Source organism: Panicum hallii, chromosome 8 (assembly GCF_002211085.1).
Source record: "Panicum hallii strain FIL2 chromosome 8, PHallii_v3.1, whole genome shotgun sequence".
Classification (NCBI taxonomy): Eukaryota; Viridiplantae; Streptophyta; class Magnoliopsida; order Poales; family Poaceae; genus Panicum; species Panicum hallii.
Genome location: NC_038049.1, coordinates 44888966 through 44902227, shown reverse-complemented (window position 1 = coordinate 44902227; position 13262 = coordinate 44888966). Strand labels below are relative to the sequence as shown.

Sequence of the window (13262 nt, the reverse complement as noted above, 5' to 3'; positions counted from 1 at the left end):
CGTCAATTGCGCCGTCGCCGGTTGCTCTACTTCTTCATCATCGGCTGGGGCCTTGAACTCCATCGGCAGGATGAAAACCATGTTAACCGAAGCTGACGGGGTAGCAGTCTCATCGGTCGTTTGCCTAACACGCCACACCTGGAATTTCACTTGTTTCTCCCCTCGAGCATGTTCTTCTTCCTGCTCCCGGTGGCGCAACCTCTAAACCCTCCTTCTCTGAGACTTGGTCAACCCTCCGGGCACCACTAGGGATAAGTCTCTGGATCATAGCTATAGTTGCGCTAATGTTCAATCTCACGATTAAAGGGCTCTTCGTCTGGTACCCTATCGTTGGCCTCATCTTCCAGCTGATCTTGGGTACTAACTCTTCCTCCTAGACGATCATGAATGGAAACACGCCTCTTCATGGGCCTGTTCCTGCTAATCGGCTGATGATCATGGTCATCGTGGCACTACCTCTTGAACGAGCGGTGATCTTCTCGCGACCCGCTGCACTCAGGACAGTTGTCAGTCGACGGCAGTCTCAACCCTTCGTTCCATCAAAAAATGAAGAAGAGGCATCGCCAATGATCTTCATCGCGTCGGCACCTTTCCTCCTGCAGGCGCCTTTCCCTATCTTGTTGACGTTGGTATTTGGCCAACAACATCTAGGACGTAGCAACTCTTTGTGGACCTCTGGAACTTTGGCCTTGTTCGCATCAGCTCTGATTCTTCAACTCATCAGCCGACACTTGCACCTTAGGATCTACAGTTCCTGTCTGCTTGGCTCGTTTTGAAGTCAACACTTTTTATTTTCCCTTGATGTCTTGGCCGTTGACTTCCACCATGTTGGTAGGGAAAGGGTGCCTGTCAATCTTCATTGGCTTTGTAGGATTTTTGAATTTAATTCTCCGCTGCTCAACACCTTACGCTTGTTGGTGTTATGGGACACATGCTGTGCCACTTGCAATATTCGCAATTCTTCAATTCTTCGGCTGTCAGGGTTGTGTGATAGCGAGACAATTTGATTTGCCCCTCCTATATCAGCAGATCAAAGATCTTGTCGACCTTGTTGATGTCAAACCCGTACTTCTCAGTATCCTTTTTAGCGAACAAGCATGAAACCGGTTCTTTCTTCTTAGTCCACTCTGCCAAGCCGATTTCAGCCTCTCCTTCAGAATCAAAAGAGTACTCGACGTTGTTAATCTTCTTCTAAAAGGTACTTCCCCTAGGATTGTGCACGCAAACCTCAGCATTTGACAACCTCTGTGCAAGATGACTTAAGCTGTCAAACTCTTGCTTGGAGAACCTCTCCTTGAACTGAGGTAGTAACCCCTGAAAAGCCAATTTAGCTAACTGGCTATCATTGAGCGTCAAGCTGTTGCAACGGCTCTTGATGTTTCTGAACCTTTGGACGAAATCAAGGACTGGTTCATCGTTTCTCTGCTTCACAGCCGTCAGATCTGTGAGCTTCATCTCTTGGACTCTAGCAAAGAAGTATTTGTGGAATAGCTTTTCTAGATTGGCCCAAGTGATGATGGAGTTAGCAGGCAGCAAAGAAAACCATGCGAAAGCCAATCCAGAAAGAGAGAGCGGAAACAACCGAATCTTCAAAGCATCATTGCCGGATGCTTCTCCACACTGGAATAAGAATTTACTGATGTGTTCAATTGTTGTTATATTATGTTGCCCAGAGAATTTGGAGAAATCTGGCACGGTATCGATGAGGCAAAGCAATCTGATCATAAGCTTCAGGGTAAGGTCTTCGATACATATAAGTTGGCTCTTTGGGCTTCAAGCCAAACTGATTTCTGATCACATCGGCTATTTTGCTGGCCCAATCAATGTTCTGGAGGCCACTATCTTGTTGCTAGACCACTTGTTGCGTCTGCTGCACCAATGGTTGAGGTTGGTATACCATGTGCGGCTGAACAGGTACTATTGATGATAGGATAGCTATGGCAGAACCAACCTGAATTACACCGGCTCAAGTGCACCGATCCTTTTACGGAAGTCAGTAAAGGCTCGACTGCACTTCAAACGGTATAATTCCGTGGTCTGTCGGGTAAAGTCCTGATAAAACCACCTAACTCAGGATCAAAACAAGGTACCTCGCACGAAGGCGAGTCCAGAGATACAAACGCCAACCATTTTTACATCACAGATATAATATTACATGGTATACATCCATAGTATAAAAACTTAACTAGTATGAATTTATACAAAACTATTAAGTTTTAATTATCTGCAGCGGAAAGTAGAACGCGACACTACCAAACGTCACGCAATTGATGTTGAGCAAAGCCCAAGCTCAACATCACTCGGAGGGACCTGTGTTTGCCGGGGACGGATCCCACTCCACGGACCAACCATCGGGAAGAGCATAAGGCCATGGTACAGGTAGAGCAGAGTCCTCAGGGGGATTACCTGAACAAAAGTCATAATGCAAGGCTGAGTATCCTAATACTCAGCAAGGCTTACCCGTTTCATGGTATACTTAGCCATGTAGCTAAACTTATGAAGGCTTTTAACGGTTCTGGGTATAGTTTCAGCTGAAAAGCAACAAAGAGTAGATTCTTAATTTCAAATTTTAGCTTTCAAGTTCTAGTTGATTATCCATTCTAGGTAAGCAACTATAACTATTCAAGCATGGTAGAATCTTTTAAACAAACATTATCTTTGATAACCATAAGGTTGCTCTTGTTACTCTATGTGGCAAAGGGATCAAATAGTCTCAATCTCTATGAGAAACGGACGATTCTGAATCGAATTTCACAGCCTTGCAAGGCAAACCTAACTCATACGCTTGGAACATCCAACGATTGTTCCGAAGCAACCGTTTGCCTTTCATTCTGACTCGTGGATCAGATCCACCACAAGCGACTGCAGGACCATACGCACATCCAACGTGCAGGACGATAGACTTCGGCATACTTCTTAGCAATATAAGTTGTATGCACGGTAAGAAAATGAGCGGTTTTGGTAAGTCTATCAACGATTACCCAAATAGAGTCATGTTTTTGAGATGTGTTGGGAAGACCAACGATGAAATCCATACTAATGTCTTCCCACTTCCACGATGGGATAGACAGGGGTTGGAGTGTACCATATATCTTTAGATGACTGGCTTTGACTCTCTGGCATGTATCACATTCGGATACATCCTTAGCAATTTCTCTTTTCATCCTGATCCACCAAAAGTTTTGTCTAAGATCTTGATACATTTTAGTACTACCAGGATGAATAGAAAACTTGGATAGATGTGCTTCATCAAGGATTTGTTTACGAAGTTGATGATTCTTAGGTACAATAATACGATTGTTGAACCATAGAATTCCTTGATGATCAGTGTGGAAACATCTATATTTGGCTTCTCCTTGAGATAGCTTCTATTTGATAATTTTGATACCTTCATCATGTAATTGCGACATGATGATTCTATCTTGAAGAGTAGATTCGATAGATATGAGATTCAGGCTACCTTGAGGAATGATCTCCAAATTGAGTTTCCTTATTTGATAACAGAGAGTTTCACTGAAGATTTCTATGGATAAGCAATGACAATATGCCTTGCGGCTTAGGGTCCGTTTGGTTGGGGAACCGCGTTGAATGGAACGGTTCCATTCCAGTTTCTGAGGATGGAGCCGTTCCATTCTACGTTTGGTAAGGAGAACGGAGCCGTTCCATTTTCTGTTTGGTTGGAGAGTGCGCTAGAGTAGAACCGTTCCATTCTGTGTTTGTTTGGAGAGTCAGGTGAGTGAGGTTACCTCCTCCTTTATTGGGGGTGAGGTTACCACCATACACAAAAAATGGAATATAAACTGAGTTTCAACATGACATAATATGCAATATAATTAACTGAGTTTCAACATAACATAATATGCAATATAATTAACTGAGTTTAGGAACAGAGGCCCGCACGTGTGTGCCATCTATTGCTCCAATACAATCCTATTATACAATTAGAATGGAAATAATATCAGAAATTACAATCTGAACTCCACCCTTAAAATGAAGGGGAGATAGGCTTCACACCTTAAAGTAAGGATCCCATCTTGGGTTTCCTGCAATTTTAGCTGGAGTTGAGGTCGACGGTGGTGTAATGAAGTCGTTTTGTAGCTCTCCAATAGCATGCATTACTTTGTTGAAATACCGACTAACAGTTTCACCGGACCTATCAAAATTGGTGCCAACTAACCTATTTCAAATATTGTGACCTACTGTGTTTAAAAACATTGCAACCTGCTGCTCAACACACAAATGTATGGTGTCTTGCAAAAGGCCCCGGTCCCTAAAAAGCTTACAAAATCGGAAAAAAGATGCTCTATTAAGTCTAAGCATATTGACACAAATTACATCATTCTTCCATATCTTATTATTCAGATACTCAATTCTCATTCTATCCCTCTCCTCAATTGGAGCATAGGTAATTGGTTCTACAGGTTCACGGCGTTTTCTTTTTCTAGATTGAATAATCATGGCCATCATCGAAAGTAACGTATACGCTGCAGCTGTGTAAATGAAAAGTTGCTGCTTCTTATCCATCTAAATTATACAGAAACAAGATAAAATCAATAAATTTTTAAGGCTTAACAAGTAATCACACAAAAGCATATATTCAGTAAGACGTAACGTTCTACCTTCCGAGGCGTGCACGCTGCCTTCCAAATTTCTCCTGCGAGCTGCCAAAATCAGAGACAAAGATCAAGACTGTGCACACATAATGCAAGCTTTGAATCAGAAAAGAATACAGCAAGCTATCAGGAAGAAACATCTATGACCAAGAACCAGGACAGGGCGCGGGGGGGGGGGGGGGGGCTCCAGGCCGGCCGGCGGCAGATCCACCAGGGCGCGTGCCGGGGGAGGGGGCCTCCAGCGGCGGCGCGCGGGGGCTCCAGGCCGGCGCGGCAGATCTGCCCGGGCGCGCGACGGGGGGGGGGGGGCTCCAGGGGCGGCGCGCGGGGGCCTCCAGGGCGCGCGCGGGGGGGGGGGGGGAGGGGGGGCCTCCAGCGGCGGCGGCGCCGCCCGGGGGGGGGCGGGGGGGCTCCAGGGGCGGCGCTCACCTGCGTGCGGATGGGAGACGAGCGGGCGGTGACGGGCAGCAGGACTCCAGCGCGCGTGGGAGGCGAGCGCTCGCGTCCGCTCGTTTTCACAGAGCGAGCTTGTTCCGAATCTACACCGAATATTCCTACGCGGGAGCGCTCCCGCTCCACTCCGCTCCACCGTCCTCCAACCAAACGCGTGCAAAAATGGAACCGCTCCGCTCCGCTCCCCCTCGTTCTGCCAACCAAACACACCCTTAGAGCATCCGTAACCACATTGGCCTTGCCGGGATGGTAGTGTGCCTCAAGATCATAATCCTTGATTAGTTCTAACCAACGCCTTTGCCTTATATTCAGGTCAGCTTGAGTAAAAATGTATTTGAGGCTCTTATGGTCAGTGTAAATGTTACACTTGGTGCCCATAAGATGATGTCTCCAAATCTTGAGAGCGTGAATAACAACTGCTAACTCAAGATCATGGGTTGATAGTTTTATTCATGATTCCGGAGTGCTTTGGAAGCATAAGCAATAACTCGGTTGTTTTGCATAAGCACACAACCAAGTCCGGTTCCAGAAGCATCACAATAGACATCAAAAGGCTTGGTACTATCTGGCTGAGCTAGCACTGGAGCAGTCGTTAGAAGCTTTCTCAATGTGTGAAATTCTTCTTCACACTTATCATTCCAATGGAATTTAACCTCTTTCTTGAGTAGCTCAGTCATGGGTTTGGCTATTTTGGAGAAGTCTGGAATGAATCGGCGATAATATCCTGCCAATCCAGAAAAACTACGGATTTGATGGACTGAAGTTGGAGGCTTCCAATCCATAACTTCCTGAACTTTGGTTGGATCAACCGATATGCCTTCACTGGAGATACTATGTCCCAAAAATTTCACACTATCAAGCTAGAATTCACATTTAGAGAATTTGGCATAAAGACGGTGATCACGTAGTCGTTGAAGAACGACACGTATATGATTAGCATGATCTTCTTCAGTCTTAGAGTATATCAAAATATCATCAATGAAAACCACGACGAATTTATCAAGCTCCGGCATGAAGACTGAATTCATGAGATACATAAAGTATGCCGGTGCATTAGTGAGTCCAAAAGACATAACCAGATATTCATATAGTCCATATCTGGTCGAGAAAGCCATTTTTGGAATATCACTAGGCTTGATTTTGATCTGATGATAACCAGAGCATAGATCGATCTTAGAGAAGACTTTGGCTCCAGCTAGTTGGTCGCATAAGATATCAATGCGGGGAAAAGGGTACTTATTTTTTATAGTGACCGCATTGAGTGGACGATAATCGACACATAGCCTTAAGCTATTGTACTTTTTCTTTAAAAAAGAGCGGGGCATCCCAAAGGTGAAGCACTTGGGCGTATAAAATCCTTGTCCAGAAGATCTTGAAGTTGGATTTTTAGCTCGGCCAGTTCATTGGGCGAGTGTAGTCGAATCTACATGATATGCAATGATTTGATTTAGATGGTTCTTGAGTTAAAAGTTTTACTTCACAATAAAGTTGCAATCCAACAATTTGAGGAACACAATGTCACAAAATAAGAAAGTTGCATTCAAACCTATCATTTGTATCTCAATTCAATTATCCTAACCAATGGGATTAATTGAATGAAATTAACAAGATGGATTTTTATTCTAAAATTTATAAAAGTTATGGTCTTGAATTTTTGTGGGTAAACTTGTTTCTAACAGAGGTGTTTACTATGAATTTTTCATAATTTTCTAAAAACAAACACTAAAGCATATGAATTTAGTTCAAATGTTAAGTTTAAATTCAAACATTAGGTAAAATAGTGCCATAAATTCTTGAAATATTTATTATGAACTACTTAAATACAGAACACTACATGATAAAAAGATCTAGGCATGAAAACCTTAATATCATGTTTAAATGAACTTTAACCAATTCAAGCTTGATTTGTATAAATTTAAATTTGTTCAAGCTAGAGTGCATAAATTAAGGTGAAATTTTTACACAATCTTTCATATACCTTAAACATGCTGCATAACAAAAATCACATGAAAGTAAGCTAAAATGCACAAGTTACATACAAGATACCCCTTTTGCTTATCATTAGAATAATACAAAAGGTGTTTGGTTTTAAACTGAACTCTAGTAACAAAAGTTGTACAATTTTGTTCAAGGATTTCAGCAAAACTGTTTTGATATTTTCTACAAATTTCTACAAATTTCTAAAGATCACTGATTTTGAAATGAGGGGAGGGACTGGAATCTTGCAGCCAGGCCCTTGGGAAGATTCAAATCAACGCAATCGGGCCCTTGCTCATCGGGACAGAGAAGTTGCAACTCGCCAGCCGAATTCTGGCGACGGCGATCGCCGGCGGCGAGGGGGAACCGGCCGGGGAGGATCAGGGGACTAAGGCGGTCCTTTCTAGGGGTGATGTGTAGGTCGGGGGTGACCGGAGGGGGCAGAACAGCGGTGAACCGAGGCGGTGGCGATGGAGCTCAACCACGGCGACGATGTTCCGGCGTGATGGCTCATCGGCGGTGGGTTAGAGGTGGGGAAAAAGCTCCAGGGAAGCAGGATGGTTCGGTTAAGCACCTTGGCGAGGGTCAGGATGGTCGGGAAGGTAGATCTCCACGGTAGACCGAGGCAGCAGCGGAGAGGTCAGCGGCAACGGTGATGTTCCAGTGATTGACGGCGGCAAAGGTCCTGCGCATGAGCATCAGTGAGCCATGAGGGATGCATTGCCGCATACGATCGAAGCTAACCGCTACGGGCCGAAGGTGATCGACGGCAATTGTGACGACGATAGAAGAGAAGCTCACCGGCGATTGTTGGGGCAGCTAAATTGGAGCTCAAGGAAGTCAATTGAAGGGTGGGTGAGCTTCACAGGATCCAGGCGAAACTATTGTGGGGGCTGTTGTGGTCTGAGAAGGAGCGGAGCGAGCTGAAGATGGCGCGATGGTCGGCGGCAGAAGGTGGGCGCGGCGGTGATCCAGTGGGAAAGAAGTCAAGCAAAGCGAAAAACGGCCGTGCGAGCGGGTATAAGTAGTCAATGTGAGTTTCTGGGCATGCTGTGGAACTTAGTAAGAGGTGCGGTGAGCAATAGCTGCTGCTGGCAGTCGGTGGAGCATCGTGGCGGCCTGGCGGCGCTCGGGCAGAGGCGAGGCGGCGTGGCACGCGCGGGGGAAGAGCCAGAGGGGAGGAGCTAGAGCGGTGGCCGGTCTAGAGGCGACATAGAGGAGCTATTGAAGTAGAGAATTGTGCCGGCAGAGCGGCAGCGACGGCGAGCAGCGGCGGCCTGCAGTGGCAGAGAGGAGGCAGCTCGGGCGGACGGTAGGGCATCGTGGCATGCTCGGGGAGGGCCAGCAGAGAGGAGCTAAGGCGGCGGGCGAGCTCAGGGGCGACGCGTGGAGCGGCGCTGGGGCAGTAACGGGCCTTGGGCGGCGCGGCAACGGCAGCGAGCGGCGGCGCTGTCGCGCGGCAGAGGAGGCAGAGGAGGAAGAAGAAGGGGAGGGGGTGCCAGGGACTGATTTGTGAACTTCAAAAGCTCCAGGGACTTCTCTGTTAATCAAAATTCCCCACTGCTCTAAAGCTCAAATGAAAAGATGGTCAACATGAAAGTTGTAGAACTTTTCAAACCCTACCTCTTTTATTTAGGGTTCATATTCAAAAACTCAAAGAATAGAACTTTATTTAAAAACTTTGGTCTCAAATCAAACTTTCCAAAGTATTTGTCCTTAGTTAGATAAATTTCATATAACTTTGGACTTAAGTGCAAGTTCAGGTAATGTAATTTAAACATTTTACACAAAAGGACTCATATTTTTGAACTAATTACACACAAGTCCTTATTTTCACATATGCACCCAAATTCACACATTCATCCAATTTTATTTAATTCAATGTATTTACATTTCAGATTCTTTCTAATATTTTACAATTTTGACACCTAGGGTGTCACAATAGCCTCCTTAATCAGTCGTTTGATTCGCCATTGGCTAGTGATCCGATGAGCCTTGCTGATAACCATTCGCCTATGTCTGGTACGGAACCATCTGCTGTGAAGCCGATGCTGGCGAAAGGGGTCCACCGGTCTGTACTGGGGAAACAAGCAGTTGATTGGAGTGTGCTTGTGGCTGCGGCCTCATAGCTATGGTGTACATACCCTGGACTGAGCCCTCTGCACTTGGAATCCGATGAGTCTGCGCAGGTGCCTCCGTGCCAGTTGGAACCACGAATTCAGGAGGCATTCCTAGCGACGGGTTGTGGATGAAACCAGCAGGGATGCTGAATGCGCCACCGCGTGCTGATGATGCTATCATCGGCGAGGTAGGTATGAACACCAGTGCCTTTTTGGACTGGAGACATCATCTACTGATACATCTACTTCTGGAACATGTACAGCGGCATTGGGTATCCCTCAACGGTCGGCATCACCATGCTGAGTGGTGGTGGTTGGGTGCCAAATCCTGCCATAGCAGCGCTCCCCGCTCCTGATGCTGCTGCAGCCGATGACTCTGGCTGAGAGTAACACGACCCTTTGTAATCCATTTGCAAGACGCTGGCCATAGTTTCCCTGACAACATTTTGAATCGAATTCATCATGACGTTCAACTAGTTTATCGTTGCGTGGTGCATAGCCTAGTCGAACATCTCTTGAAACTTGACCACATCTTCAGTGATCGCGTTTCACACAGCTTAGGGAAGGCATTCTTCTGTATGGCCTCTCCTCTCTTGGTGACACTGTAAGTTCCAAGGCAGGCCTTCTTGTAATCTTCCACTACCTTTTCCAGTAGCTGCTTCTGGGCGACGTTGAGATCTTCCTCGGTGACCCTAAGGATGTTGGCACCGTCCACCTCCTCCGGTATCGGGATGGACATGGTAAAGTCGTTCTCTTATCCCACCGGGCGTGCCAAAAGCATGTTGACGTAAAAAACAAGTTATCGGCTTTCTACGCCACACGCGAGGACTTGTGAGATTTGCTTCATTCTTGTGCCGGCTCCAAAATAGCTTCGCGTAGGTGCTAGGCGTGCCAGTCAATTTGACCTGCAATTGACAAGGAATAAGACAAAGTCAAATACCGGAACGTATCGGCTGGTGTTCCGAATCATTCCATAGAGAGTATCGATCAAAACGTCCGATACAAACCAACAAGCAATCGGCTAGAATGAGGTGATTTCAAAAAGCAAGCAGTATTAATGTTACTTAATAATGCTTGTGAGAACACTTAGATCTAGGTCCAATCGGCTAAACTTAATATAGTAGATTGAAACAGTAAAAACTGCAGTAAAAACCGATAGATAACTTGGATCCAAGCTGGATAACCATGATAAAGGTAAGCTAAGCGACATTAAACTACTCAATCTAACAAAGACTAGCAAATATCGATAACTGGTGAGTAAACAGATTGAGAAAGAAGCGATGCGCCATCAATCAAAGATCTAATTCGGTAAACATAGAACTTACCAACAAGCCGAAGATCAAAGCAATGCAGCCCTACGAACAGGAAGAACTTATTGAAGGAAAAGAGAAAAAAGCCACGAAACTAGGGTTTGGCAAAGTCGCCGACAAATAAGAAAAGGGTTTTGTTGTTGTATTGATAATTGATGTTTGATTACAGGTCCGTAGGTCAATATTTGTACCCTAAGCTAACAAATCCTAGTCGATCAGGACACAATATAACTTGACCAAAAAGAAAAGAGACTTCCTATAACTAATCAACTAGTATACAACTCGGACTCTACGTGACATCTTGATGACGTAAACCATCAGCGCCAACTCCACCCCATCGACTGCGACATCACATCGCCCAAATGGCACTGCTTCCATCGGCTATCTTCCTTGCCTCAATATCAGCCAAACACATGTCAAAAAATGGTATCAACACCCGTGATGTCAATGACTTTCCCGTCGGCTCTAATCAACGTTGAGGTGGATTCAAAGCTTCAACTGCTGCTCTATCAAGAAACTCTCTTGATCTTGAGCCGGCTCGAATCAATGAACCTCTCCAAACCTCAATTCCACTAGAGTTGCTCTTCACCACTCCAGCGAGGTGAGCACAAGAACCTCTCACAAACCAAACCGGGGCACCTTCACAATCTTCTTGAAGGGTGTCAGACCTGGGACTACGGGAATGTGTACATAACGTAGTTCATACAGGAATATGGGATAGGACGTGTCCTATACCTTATCTGTGTTGTATTCTACTCGCATACGAAGCAGGACTAGCCGATACAGAAGGAAGCTACCAAGAGCCAATGGTCAAGTCGAGAGGGCGAACGGCATGATAATCAAGGGCCTCAAGAAAAGACTCTATGATGAAAACAGCAAGAAAGGCGGAAAGTGGATACACGAGTTGCCACATGTCGTCTGGGGGCTCAGGACTCAGCCGTCCAAAGCCACAGGACAAACACCGTTCTTTTCTGTCTATGGCTCTGAAGCAATCTTACCGGCTGACATCATATGGAAATCCCCAAGGGTTGAAATGTACAATGAAGGCGAGACGGACGAAGCAAGGTAGCTAGAGCTTGACTCTGTCGAAGAGGCTCGCTGCACTGCTCTCGTTCAGTCAGCAGGATACCTACAGGGGATTCGACGATATCACAACCGCAATGTCAGAGAACGGTCGTTTAGTATAGGCAATTTGGTCCTACGCCGCATCCAAGATGAGTCAGGGTTACACAAGCTCAATTCGAGGTGGGAAGGACCATTCGTCGTCAAGCAGATTACAAGATCGGGGTCTTATCGACTACACTACTCCGAGGGCCAAGACGTCCCAAATTCCTGGAACGTACAGAACCTACGCAAGTTTTACCCATAAGAAGACACGCAGTGATAGCTGTTCTTCGAGCACCAAGGCGGTTTCTTTTCGATTCAATTTGGAGGCCATGTGCCACAGAATCAGGAATGTAAATTTTCTATTAAAAATACGGAGGCTATAGCCACGTTCAAGTTTTATATAAATTGACTTCTTGCCATGAGCATGGCTGTCGTTGCGATGATGATCGCGTTTTTCCAAATGGGTTAGATCTGCTCGATCGGATTCTATCTAACTTGTTTGACGGGCTCACTTGAGGAGCTATATCGACTACTCCCAGTGTCACTGCACTTGGGGTAGTATTGACTACTTGCTACGAGCATGATAGTCATTACGATGATGATTGCATTTTTCCAAACAGGTTAGTTCCGCTCGATCGAATTCTATCTAACTTGTTTGACGGGCTCACTTGAGGAGCTATATCGACTACTTCCAGAGTCGCTGCACTCGGGGTAGTATCGACTACTTGCTACGAGCATGATAGTCGTTGCAATGATAATAGCATTTTTTCTAACAGGTTAGATCCGCTCGATCGGATTCTAACTAACTTGTTTGACGGGCCCACTTGAGGAGCTATATCGACTACTCCCAGGGTCGTTGCACCCGGTGTAGTGTCTACTACTTAGCCTATGAACGTGGATGGCAATCCAGAAATCATAAGGCAATGATAGTATGGACAACATTGACAGATATATTACAAGGAGAAGAGTACTTGTCTTTACAATAACTCAATCATGTTCTATACTCTCTACTATTTTTTCAGCTACAGGCCTGGCCTCTAGAAGGTACTCGCTGAACTGCTCTTCAGAGCAGTCTGCAGCTACACCCTGTGCGAGTACTTCTAGTCGAGCCTTTGGCCAAAATGACTTCACAAGACCTAAGGCATGGCTAACATAAGTGGTGGGGGCCTCGGCGATGAAGCTCAGGACTTTCTGCGGAGCTCCGCGGAGTCGATCCAGCACGGATCGCCCGTCTGCTGCACCGTCATCCTGCGGATCCACCACTTCAACCAGCTGTTGGGCGGCCACCCTTAAGTCCTCCAGCTCTTTTTGGCATTGTTCCTTCTCTTCACCTAGCGTCTTGATCTGCTGAAGGCACTCGACGAACTGCTGTTCAGTATCGGCGATCACCTTCTGCAGCTTCTCGACGTCATCTGTACGGAGATACAGCATATTCTTCACATCAGTAAGTAACTATTCTTTATGAGTTAAGAGTTTCTTAACCTCTGCGGTGAAGACAATGTTTCAGAACACAAGACCAACTGCTAGAGAAAGTATTCGAGCAAGGAAAGGACTTGCCTTGATGCGCTTTTTTCTGCTCCTTGCGCTGATCTTGGAGCTCGGAGTTGGACTTCTCAAGATTACGGATGTCATTCTTGAGCAGCCATGTTTCCCGTATCTGCTCTTGCTTTAGCTTGTCGAGC

At 45.8% G+C, this 13262-nt stretch overlaps 1 long non-coding RNA gene across 1 annotated transcript; it reads right to left on the bottom strand.

Annotated features, from left to right (window-relative positions):
• Positions 1-4339: 4339 nt before the first annotated feature.
• Positions 4340-5078, bottom strand: LOC112901892. The gene is made up of 3 exons (XR_003230416.1): positions 5043-5078; positions 4620-4661; positions 4340-4524 (listed from the first exon to the last, which is right to left on the bottom strand). It is a non-coding gene; the product is annotated as an uncharacterized LOC112901892 (long non-coding RNA).
• Between the last annotated feature and the right edge of the window lie 8184 nt (positions 5079-13262).